This window comes from Pelobates fuscus, chromosome 10, assembly GCF_036172605.1.
Source record: "Pelobates fuscus isolate aPelFus1 chromosome 10, aPelFus1.pri, whole genome shotgun sequence".
In the NCBI taxonomy this organism is placed as follows: Eukaryota; Metazoa; Chordata; class Amphibia; order Anura; family Pelobatidae; genus Pelobates; species Pelobates fuscus.
In genome coordinates, this window is record NC_086326.1 from 120199182 (window position 1) to 120216785 (window position 17604).

A 17604-nucleotide genomic window follows, 5' to 3' on the forward strand; every position below is an offset into this window, starting at 1 on the left:
AGCTCGAACCCACAAACCATTTCACACTCCAGTCTAATCCAGCCTAACCAATTTATACTCCTCCTACCTTCCAATTACCCAAGCCCTATCCCGCCGCTGTGACCAAACGGGAACTCCAAAACAACAGGGAGGGTGGGAGGGACAATTACCAGGTAAGTGTCAGTTTAGTTAAAATGTCCCTTACTCATAAAATGGCTGCTTAATATACTCCTATTATCCAACCCCCATTTACAAATAACCACGCCCCTTTAACTGGTTACTCCCCTGCCTACTCCTGGCTCTGTCAAGGCCCACTCCCCTGACTGCGCTGTTCCATGGGCTTCATGACATGCGCACAGTCGATTATTCGGCAGGTGCGCTGTTTACCCCAACCCCCCAATAACTTACAGACACCGTATTTCTGTTGGAATATAAAAGTCCACAGCTTTATTTATTATTATAAACAAGGTAACAAATTGGGGTCATTGCCACATAATGTAAATTTACCTCCACCCCCCACCGTACATAAATTACCCCCGGCAATGACCCCGCCCAATAACAATAAATAACAATATAAATAACAAATAACACATAGCCTACCAAAGAGGCCCCATATCCATAACTTTTTTAACTGTAGGGGTGTACCGAGACCCCCCTACACCACCTGGTTCGGAGCCACCGATGAGCTCGAACCCACAAACCATTTCACACTCCAGTCTAATCCAGCCTAACCAATTTATACTCCTCCTACCTTCCAATTACCCAAGCCCTATCCCGCCATAGCAAGAGACTTGAACCCTTAATGTCTCGAGCGACCCCCACCACACATAAATAGGGCTTTGGAAATACCTTCCTGGAAACCTAAATTTAATAGATCACACCCCACCTCAGACAGGTGCACACCATCCCGCCTAAAATAACCGGGCAACCCGCCCTCCAATTCAAAGTGCCTCACTGGGACCCCCCCTATCCTCCTAATAAAGACAGACATGGCCTTGTTTACTTTACCTCGGCAACGTGCCACAGCCGCCGGGTCCCTGGCATGCCTCCAGTTCAACCGCGGCACCATCTCAGACCACACTATTGTAACTCCAGGGACCAGTGCCCTCACCCTATCCAGGTCCCTCTTCATTCTCCTGACCAACACCTTCTGGGGGACCAAACCTAAGTCATTGCCCCCACCGTGAATCAAAAGTATATCCGGGGCAAACCCCCTTGACAACATCCCAAAAATCTCCCCACTTATGCTCTGCCAGCTGAAACCCCGAAAACCAAACCACCGAAGGTCCACTGTGTCCAGAAGAAAACCCAGTTGTGTGCCTTGTCTCCGAACTGCGGCCCTCTTCTCCGCCCAGTAGACAAACGAGTGACCCACCAGCCAAGCGACCAAGCCTGAAAGGAAACAAATTCAGTTAACCGGCAGAGCACCCTTTACCCACATCCACAACATTCCATTCACACCAACTTTTCCGGCCTTACATATGCACGGAACCTGATGGATTCCCATCTCCCAATCTGCTTTATCCGCTCCTCCCCTAGCCCGAGACGCGCCGCCTCAGTCGCAGCCCCGATACGGAAGGAGTGCGTACCAAATTGTCCGGGCTGCAAGCCCAATCTCATCAACCCCATGCGGAAGACTCGTAAGAACTGAAAGCGCGACAGCGCTTTCCCATCCTCGTGAATCAGGAAGCAACCACCAACCTTCGGGCGAATCTGCAAAAACACGTCCCCACACACTACCGGGCACACCGGGGACCCTGGTAGCGAGGACAGGACAATTTTCTTACCCTTTCCGAAGACGTCCGTCTTCGAGCGCCGGAGCCAAATCACGACCCTGTCCTGTTCGATAACCACATCCTCATACCGGAGGCCCGATGCCCCCGACCTATTGGCGCTCACCAATTCGCCAATTCGAAAGGCCCCAAAGAAAGCCCATATGAAAGCCACAGAGAACAAATTTACCTCAAATGCCGAACTGCACACTTCGCTCAACAACCCTACCAACCCTTGAAGGGTGGCAAAGGACACCGGCCTCCTCGTATCCACGGACCTCCTGCCCTTCTTGAAACCCTTCAAAGTTTGCTTCACCAAAAAATGTTTTGTCAAGTCTTCCCACCCGTTAAACTTGAACAGGAAAGCTAACGCAGACATGTAGCGCTCCACCCTAGAAGGGGACGACCCACCTGCCACCAACCTGCAAAGAAGCCACAACAGCGTATCCAACCTACCGGCTGCGGAATCGCCTGCTCCCGCCTGGGACATCATTTCCTCCCATTCACTCCAAACCTTAGTATAAGCGGCCCAAGTCCCCGGTGCCAGCGAGCTCCTTATATATCGCCCAAGCACAACGTCCCGAGCCGCCACATCTCCTCCGGGCACGCCTGCCCTGTCGCTTGCGCGTCCGGTGCTGCTTCCCGGAACCGCTCCCACTGCGAACGAGACAAAGCGTCAGCGACCACATTCAGCAGACCCGGCACGTGCCGTGCCCTGAAGACAATGTTCCAAGACATACACAAGAGCACTAGCTGCCGCAACAACCTTACCACTGGAAGGGACGAAGCCGATAGACTATTAATTACCTGTACCACTGCCATATTATCAGAGTGGAAGATAACTTTCTTGTCCTTGAGCTCCTCGCCCCATAGCGATACCGCTACCACAACTGGAAAAAGCTCCAAAAAGGCGAGGTTCCGAATCAAGGGGCTCTCGGACCAAGCCTTAGGCCAAACCTCGGCACACCACTTGCCCCCAAGGTAAGCCCCAAAGCCAACGCTCCCCGAGGCGTCCGTAAACAGCCTGGCGTCACCAGATGCCTTAATCGCATCCCTGAAAAACACCCGCCCGTTAAATTTAGTGAGGAAGCGGTCCCATATGTCCAAGTCCTCTCTCATGCCTACAGACACCCTGATGTAATGACTTGGTAGTCGAACACCACAGGTAGCCCTAGCCAGCAATCTACAAAAAACCCTACCCATAGGGATCACCTTACAGGCGAAGTTAAGGCTGCCGAGCAAGGACTGCAGTCCCCGAAGTGTAACTTTCCTAGCGCCCTTTATCGCGTTCACCTGCTGGCGGAGCACCCTCAAGCCAGATTGAAGGGGGTCAAGGAGAGAGTTGGAATTGAGGAAATGAGACACACGGGTAAAGACAAGTCCTTCCAGAAGCTTTGAGGAAAAAGGGAGCAGGGGTATGGGACGGTAGTTAGAGGGGGTGGATGGGTCGAGAGATGTTTTTTTTAGTATAGGTATTACAGTGGCATGTTTAAGGTCAGCAGGGACGATGCCAGAAGAGAGCGAGCAGTTGAAGATGTGTGTTAAAGAAGGCACGAGACAAGTGGAGAGAGATCTGATAAGGTGAGATGGGACAGGATCGAGTGGGCAAGTGGTGGGGCGAGAGGAGCAAAGAAGAGCAGCCACCTCTTGGTCAGTAGCTGGGGAGAATGTCTGAAGGGTAAGAAAAAAAATGATCTATGTGTGCTTGAGAAACAGAAAGGCAAGGAGGGGATAATTCTTTCCTTAGTTGTTCAATCTTGTCAGTGAAGTAACATGCAAAGTTATCAGCAGTAAGGTTAGTTTGGGGGGTGGCCACAGCAGGGCGAAGAAGAGAATTAAAGGTGTCAAAGAGACGCCTGGGATTGCGGGAACATGAACTAATGAGAGAGGAAAAAAAGGACTGTTTGGCAAGGGCAATGGCTGCACTGTATGAACACAATATGAATCTATAATGGAGAAAGTCTGACTGGGTGCGAGACTTCCTCCAGGAGCGTTCAGCACAACGAGAGCATCTTTGCAGGTAGCGCGTTGATTTAGTATGCCATGGTTGGAGGCGGGTCCTCCTCGAGGTACTTGTTTGGGTTGGTGCTGCACTGTTCAAGGCAGATGTAAGAGTAGAATTATATGTGGAGATGGCCAGTGAAGGACAGGAGAGGGAAGGGATGGACAGCAGTCGTGAATCAGTGTCAGCTGACAACTGTTGGAGATCAAGAGAATTAAGGTCCCTCCTGAGTTAAGGGGGGTTAGGCTGAGGTTGTTGGGAGAGGGGGTACGCGAGAGCAAATGATAAGAGGTGGTGATCAGAGAATGGATATGGAGTATTGCAGATATTAGATACTGTACATGCATAAGTGAATATTAGGTCTAGGGTATTGCCAGCTACATGGGTGGGAGAATTTGCCCACTGTGATAGCCCGAGGGAGGAAGTAATTGAAAGTAGTTTAGTGGCTGCAGAGGTCAAAGGTGGGTTTATAGGAATATTGAAGTCCCTGAGAATTAGGGATGGAATGTTAGAAGAGAGGAAATAGGGTAGCCAGGCAGCAAAGTGGTCAAGGAAGAGAAGAGGGGAACCAGGGGGACGGTAAATAACAGCAATGTTAGCAGAGAAGGGTTTGAAAAGGTGAATTGAATGTATTTCAAATGATGGGAAAGAGAGGGAAGGGGGGGTGGGAAGAGGTTTAAAGGAGCAGTGAGAGGAGAGGAGAAACCCAACACCACCACCTTTACATTCAGAGTTTCTTGGGTTGTGGGTAAGTTGGAGACCAACGAAGGGCAAAGATGCAGGGGTGGCAGTGTCAGAGGGGGAGAGCCAGGTTTCTGTTAAGGCTAGTAAATCTATATGTGTGTATATATATTTACATAATATAAATAATAAATATATATATGATCTAAGTATATATTATTTATTTTTACACTGATTAAACATTTATTATTTTATTTTCAGGCAGCAGGGGGAGTACCTGTCATTACAGGCAGTCCCCCTGCTGGCACTGACATGGACGGAGGGGGACTCCCTGGGCTTCCCAGGTGAGTCCCCATACCGCGATCGCCAGCGTGGGATCGCCGGCGACCGGGTAAGTACATAAGATCGCAGGGCGTTCTATGCCGCCATGCTGCGTTTAGAGCCATCAAAATAGGGACGCATAGAACGCTCTGTGGTCTTATGGGGTTAATACTATAATGCATTTTGCTTAGTCCATGGAGAGTACAAGTACAAATCAATGTTTGTATATAATCTTCCAATTAACTATTCTTTTACCAGAACATAATCTTAAAATGAGTCGCCATGGTTCAACTATCTTTAAGACAGAAGGGAGATGGCTGCCTGGATTGTGCATGCAATATGAGCATGCTGTACGCATAGCAAAGACTAAAATGAAAAATCTCCTTATCCTGCAACTGAAAGCCATTAGTCAGACTGAGAAGAGAGATAGTGTGCAAAGTACACACCAAAACGTTTCAAGTGGCACAACGTTGTTATGGTGCTTGGAGTGACTCTTTAATGTATATAGATATAGATAGAGAGAGCATTAACAATATCTTTGAAAGATTAGGTAAGAATCTATTTAATAGGTAGAAGCAGTTTAGGAAATCAATCTCTGACTAGGTTCCAGGGGTAGTGTTGATAAAGGGAGAGGTAAATCAAACTGTAGTTAAATAGTTTTTTTAAATTGAAAATGCCTCTTTGTATTGATTACCTGAGTTTTGGAGTCTGGTCGGAGCCATGGCAGTTCCCCATTGCGCCTTAACTCTGCTAACTTTGCATTAAGTTTGTGAGCAAGCACAATAGTTAAAGGCATGCACTCCTCTGTCTTGTCTGTTGCATAACCAAACATCAAACCCTGAGAAATGAAAAAAAAATTTAATGAGTGGAATATATTCAATAAAGTACGGTAAGTGTTAAACAATAACCTAAAATAGACCAATAATCGCTTCATTACCAAGCACTGTAAGATCTAATTGAAAATTAAACCATTTATTTTTTCATAGATGCTGTGTGAGTCAAAAGCAGGGGAGGTGTGACCAAACCCACATAAAGACAGTGAGACTGCATGGGCATGATCTATACGCCAAAACCATGACATGCGCACAGTCGATTATTCGGCAGGTGCGCTGTTTACCCCAACCCCCCAATAACTTACAGACACCGTATTTCTGTTGGAATATAAAAGTCCACAGCTTTATTTATTATTATAAACAAGGTAACAAATTGGGGTCATTGCCACATAATGTAAATTTACCTCCACCCCCCACCGTACATAAATTACCCCCGGCAATGACCCCGCCCAATAACAATAAATAACAATATAAATAACAAATAACACATAGCCTACCAAAGAGGCCCCATATCCATAACTTTTTTAACTGTAGGGGTGTACCGAGACCCCCCTACACCACCTGGTTCGGAGCCACCGATGAGCTCGAACCCACAAACCATTTCACACTCCAGTCTAATCCAGCCTAACCAATTTATACTCCTCCTACCTTCCAATTACCCAAGCCCTATCCCGCCATAGCAAGAGACTTGAACCCTTAATGTCTCGAGCGACCCCCACCACACATAAATAGGGCTTTGGAAATACCTTCCTGGAAACCTAAATTTAATAGATCACACCCCACCTCAGACAGGTGCACACCATCCCGCCTAAAATAACCGGGCAACCCGCCCTCCAATTCAAAGTGCCTCACTGGGACCCCCCCTATCCTCCTAATAAAGACAGACATGGCCTTGTTTACTTTACCTCGGCAACGTGCCACAGCCGCCGGGTCCCTGGCATGCCTCCAGTTCAACCGCGGCACCATCTCAGACCACACTATTGTAACTCCAGGGACCAGTGCCCTCACCCTATCCAGGTCCCTCTTCATTCTCCTGACCAACACCTTCTGGGGGACCAAACCTAAGTCATTGCCCCCACCGTGAATCAAAAGTATATCCGGGGCAAACCCCCTTGACAACATCCCAAAAATCTCCCCACTTATGCTCTGCCAGCTGAAACCCCGAAAACCAAACCACCGAAGGTCCACTGTGTCCAGAAGAAAACCCAGTTGTGTGCCTTGTCTCCGAACTGCGGCCCTCTTCTCCGCCCAGTAGACAAACGAGTGACCCACCAGCCAAGCGACCAAGCCTGAAAGGAAACAAATTCAGTTAACCGGCAGAGCACCCTTTACCCACATCCACAACATTCCATTCACACCAACTTTTCCGGCCTTACATATGCACGGAACCTGATGGATTCCCATCTCCCAATCTGCTTTATCCGCTCCTCCCCTAGCCCGAGACGCGCCGCCTCAGTCGCAGCCCCGATACGGAAGGAGTGCGTACCAAATTGTCCGGGCTGCAAGCCCAATCTCATCAACCCCATGCGGAAGACTCGTAAGAACTGAAAGCGCGACAGCGCTTTCCCATCCTCGTGAATCAGGAAGCAACCACCAACCTTCGGGCGAATCTGCAAAAACACGTCCCCACACACTACCGGGCACACCGGGGACCCTGGTAGCGAGGACAGGACAATTTTCTTACCCTTTCCGAAGACGTCCGTCTTCGAGCGCCGGAGCCAAATCACGACCCTGTCCTGTTCGATAACCACATCCTCATACCGGAGGCCCGATGCCCCCGACCTATTGGCGCTCACCAATTCGCCAATTCGAAAGGCCCCAAAGAAAGCCCATATGAAAGCCACAGAGAACAAATTTACCTCAAATGCCGAACTGCACACTTCGCTCAACAACCCTACCAACCCTTGAAGGGTGGCAAAGGACACCGGCCTCCTCGTATCCACGGACCTCCTGCCCTTCTTGAAACCCTTCAAAGTTTGCTTCACCAAAAAATGTTTTGTCAAGTCTTCCCACCCGTTAAACTTGAACAGGAAAGCTAACGCAGACATGTAGCGCTCCACCCTAGAAGGGGACGACCCACCTGCCACCAACCTGCAAAGAAGCCACAACAGCGTATCCAACCTACCGGCTGCGGAATCGCCTGCTCCCGCCTGGGACATCATTTCCTCCCATTCACTCCAAACCTTAGTATAAGCGGCCCAAGTCCCCGGTGCCAGCGAGCTCCTTATATATCGCCCAAGCACAACGTCCCGAGCCGCCACATCTCCTCCGGGCACGCCTGCCCTGTCGCTTGCGCGTCCGGTGCTGCTTCCCGGAACCGCTCCCACTGCGAACGAGACAAAGCGTCAGCGACCACATTCAGCAGACCCGGCACGTGCCGTGCCCTGAAGACAATGTTCCAAGACATACACAAGAGCACTAGCTGCCGCAACAACCTTACCACTGGAAGGGACGAAGCCGATAGACTATTAATTACCTGTACCACTGCCATATTATCAGAGTGGAAGATAACTTTCTTGTCCTTGAGCTCCTCGCCCCATAGCGATACCGCTACCACAACTGGAAAAAGCTCCAAAAAGGCGAGGTTCCGAATCAAGGGGCTCTCGGACCAAGCCTTAGGCCAAACCTCGGCACACCACTTGCCCCCAAGGTAAGCCCCAAAGCCAACGCTCCCCGAGGCGTCCGTAAACAGCCCGGCGTCACCAGATGCCTTCATCGCATCCCTGAAAAACACCCGCCCGTTAAATTTAGTGAGGAAGCGGTCCCATATGTCCAAGTCCTCTCTCATGCCTACAGACACCCTGATGTAATGACTTGGTAGTCGAACACCACAGGTAGCCCTAGCCAGCAATCTACAAAAAACCCTACCCATAGGGATCACCTTACAGGCGAAGTTAAGGCTGCCGAGCAAGGACTGCAGTCCCCGAAGTGTAACTTTCCTAGCGCCCTTTATCGCGTTCACCTGCTGGCGGAGCACCCTCAAGCCAGATTGAAGGGGGTCAAGGAGAGAGTTGGAATTGAGGAAATGAGACACACGGGTAAAGACAAGTCCTTCCAGAAGCTTTGAGGAAAAAGGGAGCAGGGGTATGGGACGGTAGTTAGAGGGGGTGGATGGGTCGAGAGATGTTTTTTTTAGTATAGGTATTACAGTGGCATGTTTAAGGTCAGCAGGGACGATGCCAGAAGAGAGCGAGCAGTTGAAGATGTGTGTTAAAGAAGGCACGAGACAAGTGGAGAGAGATCTGATAAGGTGAGATGGGACAGGATCGAGTGGGCAAGTGGTGGGGCGAGAGGAGCAAAGAAGAGCAGCCACCTCTTGGTCAGTAGCTGGGGAGAATGTCTGAAGGGTAAGAAAAAAAATGATCTATGTGTGCTTGAGAAACAGAAAGGCAAGGAGGGGATAATTCTTTCCTTAGTTGTTCAATCTTGTCAGTGAAGTAACATGCAAAGTTATCAGCAGTAAGGTTAGTTTGGGGGGTGGCCACAGCAGGGCGAAGAAGAGAATTAAAGGTGTCAAAGAGACGCCTGGGATTGCGGGAACATGAACTAATGAGAGAGGAAAAAAAGGACTGTTTGGCAAGGGCAATGGCTGCACTGTATGAACACAATATGAATCTATAATGGAGAAAGTCTGACTGGGTGCGAGACTTCCTCCAGGAGCGTTCAGCACAACGAGAGCATCTTTGCAGGTAGCGCGTTGATTTAGTATGCCATGGTTGGAGGCGGGTCCTCCTCGAGGTACTTGTTTGGGTTGGTGCTGCACTGTTCAAGGCAGATGTAAGAGTAGAATTATATGTGGAGATGGCCAGTGAAGGACAGGAGAGGGAAGGGATGGACAGCAGTCGTGAATCAGTGTCAGCTGACAACTGTTGGAGATCAAGAGAATTAAGGTCCCTCCTGAGTTAAGGGGGGTTAGGCTGAGGTTGTTGGGAGAGGGGGTACGCGAGAGCAAATGATAAGAGGTGGTGATCAGAGAATGGATATGGAGTATTGCAGATATTAGATACTGTACATGCATAAGTGAATATTAGGTCTAGGGTATTGCCAGCTACATGGGTGGGAGAATTTGCCCACTGTGATAGCCCGAGGGAGGAAGTAATTGAAAGTAGTTTAGTGGCTGCAGAGGTCAAAGGTGGGTTTATAGGAATATTGAAGTCCCTGAGAATTAGGGATGGAATGTTAGAAGAGAGGAAATAGGGTAGCCAGGCAGCAAAGTGGTCAAGGAAGAGAAGAGGGGAACCAGGGGGACGGTAAATAACAGCAATGTTAGCAGAGAAGGGTTTGAAAAGGTGAATTGAATGTATTTCAAATGATGGGAAAGAGAGGGAAGGGGGGGTGGGAAGAGGTTTAAAGGAGCAGTGAGAGGAGAGGAGAAACCCAACACCACCACCTTTACATTCAGAGTTTCTTGGGTTGTGGGTAAGTTGGAGACCAACGAAGGGCAAAGATGCAGGGGTGGCAGTGTCAGAGGGGGAGAGCCAGGTTTCTGTTAAGGCTAGTAAATCTATATGTGTGTATATATATTTACATAATATAAATAATAAATATATATATGATCTAAGTATATATTATTTATTTTTACACTGATTAAACATTTATTATTTTATTTTCAGGCAGCAGGGGGAGTACCTGTCATTACAGGCAGTCCCCCTGCTGGCACTGACATGGACGGAGGGGGACTCCCTGGGCTTCCCAGGTGAGTCCCCATACCGCGATCGCCAGCGTGGGATCGCCGGCGACCGGGTAAGTACATAAGATCGCAGGGCGTTCTATGCCGCCATGCTGCGTTTAGAGCCATCAAAATAGGGACGCATAGAACGCTCTGTGGTCTTATGGGGTTAATACTATAATGCATTTTGCTTAGTCCATGGAGAGTACAAGTACAAATCAATGTTTGTATATAATCTTCCAATTAACTATTCTTTTACCAGAACATAATCTTAAAATGAGTCGCCATGGTTCAACTATCTTTAAGACAGAAGGGAGATGGCTGCCTGGATTGTGCATGCAATATGAGCATGCTGTACGCATAGCAAAGACTAAAATGAAAAATCTCCTTATCCTGCAACTGAAAGCCATTAGTCAGACTGAGAAGAGAGATAGTGTGCAAAGTACACACCAAAACGTTTCAAGTGGCACAACGTTGTTATGGTGCTTGGAGTGACTCTTTAATGTATATAGATATAGATAGAGAGAGCATTAACAATATCTTTGAAAGATTAGGTAAGAATCTATTTAATAGGTAGAAGCAGTTTAGGAAATCAATCTCTGACTAGGTTCCAGGGGTAGTGTTGATAAAGGGAGAGGTAAATCAAACTGTAGTTAAATAGTTTTTTTAAATTGAAAATGCCTCTTTGTATTGATTACCTGAGTTTTGGAGTCTGGTCGGAGCCATGGCAGTTCCCCATTGCGCCTTAACTCTGCTAACTTTGCATTAAGTTTGTGAGCAAGCACAATAGTTAAAGGCATGCACTCCTCTGTCTCGTCTGTTGCATAACCAAACATCAAACCCTGAGAAATGAAAAAAAAATTTAATGAGTGGAATATATTCAATAAAGTACGGTAAGTGTTAAACAATAGACCTAAAATAGACCAATAATCGCTTCATTACCAAGCACTGTAAGATCTAATTGAAAATTAAACCATTTATTTTTTCATAGATGCTGTGTGAGTCAAAAGCAGGGGAGGTGTGACCAAACCCACATAAAGACAGTGAGACTGCATGGGCATGATCTATACGCCAAAACCATGACATGCGCACAGTCGATTATTCGGCAGGTGCGCTGTTTACCCCAACCCCCCAATAACTTACAGACACCGTATTTCTGTTGGAATATAAAAGTCCACAGCTTTATTTATTATTATAAACAAGGTAACAAATTGGGGTCATTGCCACATAATGTAAATTTACCTCCACCCCCCACCGTACATAAATTACCCCCGGCAATGACCCCGCCCAATAACAATAAATAACAATATAAATAACAAATAACACATAGCCTACCAAAGAGGCCCCATATCCATAACTTTTTTAACTGTAGGGGTGTACCGAGACCCCCCTACACCACCTGGTTCGGAGCCACCGATGAGCTCGAACCCACAAACCATTTCACACTCCAGTCTAATCCAGCCTAACCAATTTATACTCCTCCTACCTTCCAATTACCCAAGCCCTATCCCGCCATAGCAAGAGACTTGAACCCTTAATGTCTCGAGCGACCCCCACCACACATAAATAGGGCTTTGGAAATACCTTCCTGGAAACCTAAATTTAATAGATCACACCCCACCTCAGACAGGTGCACACCATCCCGCCTAAAATAACCGGGCAACCCGCCCTCCAATTCAAAGTGCCTCACTGGGACCCCCCCTATCCTCCTAATAAAGACAGACATGGCCTTGTTTACTTTACCTCGGCAACGTGCCACAGCCGCCGGGTCCCTGGCATGCCTCCAGTTCAACCGCGGCACCATCTCAGACCACACTATTGTAACTCCAGGGACCAGTGCCCTCACCCTATCCAGGTCCCTCTTCATTCTCCTGACCAACACCTTCTGGGGGACCAAACCTAAGTCATTGCCCCCACCGTGAATCAAAAGTATATCCGGGGCAAACCCCCTTGACAACATCCCAAAAATCTCCCCACTTATGCTCTGCCAGCTGAAACCCCGAAAACCAAACCACCGAAGGTCCACTGTGTCCAGAAGAAAACCCAGTTGTGTGCCTTGTCTCCGAACTGCGGCCCTCTTCTCCGCCCAGTAGACAAACGAGTGACCCACCAGCCAAGCGACCAAGCCTGAAAGGAAACAAATTCAGTTAACCGGCAGAGCACCCTTTACCCACATCCACAACATTCCATTCACACCAACTTTTCCGGCCTTACATATGCACGGAACCTGATGGATTCCCATCTCCCAATCTGCTTTATCCGCTCCTCCCCTAGCCCGAGACGCGCCGCCTCAGTCGCAGCCCCGATACGGAAGGAGTGCGTACCAAATTGTCCGGGCTGCAAGCCCAATCTCGTCAACCCCATGCGGAAGACTCGTAAGAACTGAAAGCGCGACAGCGCTTTCCCATCCTCGTGAATCAGGAAGCAACCACCAACCTTCGGGCGAATCTGCAAAAACACGTCCCCACACACTACCGGGCACACCGGGGACCCTGGTAGCGAGGACAGGACAATTTTCTTACCCTTTCCGAAGACGTCCGTCTTCGAGCGCCGGAGCCAAATCACGACCCTGTCCTGTTCGATAACCACATCCTCATACCGGAGGCCCGATGCCCCCGACCTATTGGCGCTCACCAATTCGCCAATTCGAAAGGCCCCAAAGAAAGCCCATATGAAAGCCACAGAGAACAAATTTACCTCAAATGCCGAACTGCACACTTCGCTCAACAACCCTACCAACCCTTGAAGGGTGGCAAAGGACACCGGCCTCCTCGTATCCACGGACCTCCTGCCCTTCTTGAAACCCTTCAAAGTTTGCTTCACCAAAAAATGTTTTGTCAAGTCTTCCCACCCGTTAAACTTGAACAGGAAAGCTAACGCAGACATGTAGCGCTCCACCCTAGAAGGGGACGACCCACCTGCCACCAACCTGCAAAGAAGCCACAACAGCGTATCCAACCTATCGGCTGCGGAATCGCCTGCTCCCGCCTGGGACATCATTTCCTCCCATTCACTCCAAACCTTAGTATAAGCGGCCCAAGTCCCCGGTGCCAGCGAGCTCCTTATATATCGCCCAAGCACAACGTCCCGAGCCGCCACATCTCCTCCGGGCACGCCTGCCCTGTCGCTTGCGCGTCCGGTGCTGCTTCCCGGAACCGCTCCCACTGCGAACGAGACAGAGCGTCAGCGACCACATTCAGCAGACCCGGCACGTGCCGTGCCCTGAAGACAATGTTCCAAGACATACACAAGAGCACTAGCTGCCGCAACAACCTTACCACTGGAAGGGACGAAGCCGATAGACTATTAATTACCTGTACCACTGCCATATTATCAGAGTGGAAGATAACTTTCTTGTCCTTGAGCTCCTCGCCCCATAGCGATACCGCTACCACAACTGGAAAAAGCTCCAAAAAGGCGAGGTTCCGAATCAAGGGGCTCTCGGACCAAGCCTTAGGCCAAACCTCGGCACACCACTTGCCCCCAAGGTAAGCCCCAAAGCCAACGCTCCCCGAGGCGTCCGTAAACAGCCCGGCGTCACCAGATGCCTTCATCGCATCCCTGAAAAACACCCGCCCGTTAAATTTAGTGAGGAAGCGGTCCCATATGTCCAAGTCCTCTCTCATGCCTACAGACACCCTGATGTAATGACTTGGTAGTCGAACACCACAGGTAGCCCTAGCCAGCAATCTACAAAAAACCCTACCCATAGGGATCACCTTACAGGCGAAGTTAAGGCTGCCGAGCAAGGACTGCAGTCCCCGAAGTGTAACTTTCCTAGCGCCCTTTATCGCGTTCACCTGCTGGCGGAGCACCCTCAACTTCTCCTCCGGCAGCCTACATTCCCCCACGACCGAGTCGATTTCCAGCCCAAGAAAACTCAGGCACTCGGTCGGGCCCACTGTCTTGTCCACAGCCAGAGGAATCCCAAACTGTTGCGCTATCCTCTGAAAAACCCGCAGTATTAGGGCACATCTGTCGGACCCAGCCGGGCCCACACACAGAAAGTCATCCAAGTAATGGACCACCGTACCCCCGCCCGTTTCCTTACGCACTACCCACTCCAAGAACGTGCTAAACTTTTCGAAATACGCACATGAGATGGAGCAACCCATGGGTAGGCACAGGTCCACGAAAAACTTACCCTCAAAAAGGCACCCCAACAAATGGTGGCAGTCTGGGTGGATAGGAAGGAGCCGGAATGCTGCCTCCACATCCACCTTCGCCATTAAGGCCCCTCGCCCTGCTCTCCGAACCAACTCGACAGCATGGTCGAATGATGCATACGATACGGAGCACAGGGCCTCATCGATGTCATCATTTACTGACGCCCCTTTCGGGAATGATAAATGATGAATCAACCGAAACTTACCCGCCTCCTTCTTGGGGACTACCCCTAGCGGGGACACCCTCAAGTCAGGCAACGGCGGAGCCTCGAACGGCCCTGCCATCCTACCCAGTTGCACCTCCTTCAGCAACTTGTCCCGCACTACTCCCGGGTGCTCCCCCACCGACTTGAGGTTACTGCATAACCTCCCCACATCCCTACTCTGAAACGGTATTGAAAAACCCTCCGTAAAGCCTCGCCATAAGAATTCGGCGTCCTGATGGTTACCGTATTGTTTTAGCCACGGCAGCATCTCGCCTATTTTCACCGGGGTTGCCCCCCGCGGCAGCGGAGGGGGCCGACGCTCCATTGGCTCCCACTCCTGGTGCAGACTTACCTCGCTTAAAACACCGACTGGCTCCATGGGCCCCCCCACAACCGGAGCACTCGTGCTTAAACCGGCACGACGTTCCCCACTTGCATTGGCCCTCGTTAAAGAGCCAACAGAAGCCTTTCTTTTGCCCGGCCGATGCAGGTCCCCCAGGGGCCGCACCGGCCGTCCCTTGAAAGGGCGCAGCCTTCTGCGCCATCATGAGCCGCATCCAGAGGGGAAGGTCCATTTGATCCCACCGCATGCTGGGATTCGCCGCTAACCTCTGGCGAAATTGTTCGTCGTACCGCCACCAGGCGACCCCGCCATAAGTCCGGTACGCTTCCCCAATCCCGTCTAGGTAGCAAAACAGTTGGGAGCATTTATCCGGCGACTTTTCCCCTATCACGCTGGCCAGGATACAAAAAGCCCTCAGCCAGTTCCCAAATGTTTTGGGAATCTTCCGATACCTACGCTTTTTCTTCTCCTCTTCCTTCTTCGCGTCCTTCTTGTCCTCCTCCTTCATGTCTAAGAACTCCTCCAACGGGAGTAAGGAAAAAACCTCCACAAACTCACCCTTCCAAATTTTCTCCTTTATGTCCATTTTCAGATGACAACCTAATGGGCCCGAGAAAGACACGTGCACGTTTTGCCGCGCAGCGTCGGTAATTTCGCCCCCAATACCAACCTTCTCCCCTGACTCCTTACTAGTTTCAGACGCAGATAACCCCACCTCGCTATCCTGTGCTGGACCCACGGCCCTACCCGGTGACCCTTGGCCCTTCTCACACGTCCACACTCTCCCAAACTGAGGTGAAGCCATTTCCCCACCCGCCCATGAGTCTAAGAAAGATTTTAAACAAGTCAATAGTGTTCCTGCATGTGGTGCAACAGTTGACTCACCGCCTGATCCCGAAGCCGCAGAAGGCCGTGGGTTCGTTTCCCTTCCGTCCGCCATGCTTGGCTCTGGAGCATCCAATTGGCGCAGACTCCTGTCAGCCTGGCCCTGCGGGTGTAGTGCTGCGAGACCTGCAAGGAGAACGACACCTGGGTAGTGTGTCCACATGATCACATACCCGCCCAACCTCCTTATGCTCCTGCCTGTAGTTCCGCACCATGTCCCGCCTCCCTGCCTGGCCCTCCCGGCCGTAAGCGCTGCGCCGCTGACCTGGCGAGCTCCAGCCTGATGACCCAGACGCACTGCGCCGCTGCCTCCTCCTCCGTTCCCCTGAAACCGATCTCCTCCTGCTAAGCCTGCTTGTTGACCTGTTCCTCTCTCTGCCCCTCCACCCGTCAGCCTGCCTCCTGTCATGCCTGGCACTGACGCCGCGCTGCTCCCTGCTGCGATGCGGCCTAGGGCTGTGCGAAAAACCCCGCTGTCCCCGGGAGCCGCCCCTGTGGCCCTCCCGCTCTCTCCCAGCCCGTCCTGTCTCCATGCCCTGGGCTGAGTCCTGGGAGCTATTCCGACCCGCTGAACCCGGCCCCTTTTGGGCCGCCTTGCGAACTGGGGATTCCACTTGTCTGTCCTGGCGCCTCCGGTCCGCTAAAGCCGCGGGCCCTGCCGGCCCCAAGGTACCTGGCTGGGCGGACCCGCCGTCTGTGTCCCTTGTGCTGCACCCGGCCCCACCAGAGGCCGCCCCCGTAGTGTCCCCTTGCACAGGGGTTCCCCCTGCCATCAGGGGGACCGCCTGATCTCTAGCGGCCTCCGCTCTGCCCCCCGCCCGCTGCCCGGCCCCAGCGCCATTCCCTGACTCACCGGGCCGCATCTGCTCGCTGCTTCCTCCATCCGAACCGCTCCGTGTCCTGGCTCCAGCCGCAACCGTCCCGCCTGCCGCCTCCCGGCGGGGCGCACACCGCGTGGTAGGCCTCGGCCTAGCTGTTGCCCGCGCCCGGCCAGCACCGCGACGAACAGACGGTGCCGGCCGCGGTACCTCCACTCCGCTGGGGCCCGCTACCTCATCCAGGGCCCCAACAGACTCCGCTGACGGGCTCCTCCGTCTGCCGACTTCGGGCTCCATGCCTGGGCTCAGCCGCTGGGGCGGTCTCGCCCTCCTCATGGAACGCCGTGCAGCCGCCGCAGGGGTTGTAGGGGGGGGACCCTGAGCCCCCAGTTGCTCATGAAGCCAGGCCAGTCCTCTATCCCGCACAGCAGCTCTCACTCCCTCCAGGATTTCTTCCATTGATGCCATGATCTGAAAGACAAAAGAAAAAACCAACACAGACCTGCCAAAAACAATTACCAGGTAAGTGTCAGTTTAGTTAAAATGTCCCTTACTCATAAAATGGCTGCTTAATATACTCCTATTATCCAACCCCCATTTACAAATAACCACGCCCCTTTAACTGGTTACTCCCCTGCCTACTCCTGGCTCTGTCAAGGCCCACTCCCCTGACTGCGCTGTTCCATGGGCTTCACTTCATTAGTCTCAAGTAATTGTGGTGCTTAGGGACCTTTAAAATGAGTGACCAGTGGTTCTGGCAGAGAAATTGGTTCCCATACAGGCTAATGGACTGATTTATGGACTAAATTGTGTTTTGTCAAAGTACATGAAAGCAAAATCATTTATACACTCTTCTGGAAGTGAAGGCTCTAATGTAGCTTTTAAGAGTAAGAATAATTAGATACCTGATCCCCAGCGCCTATATCCTC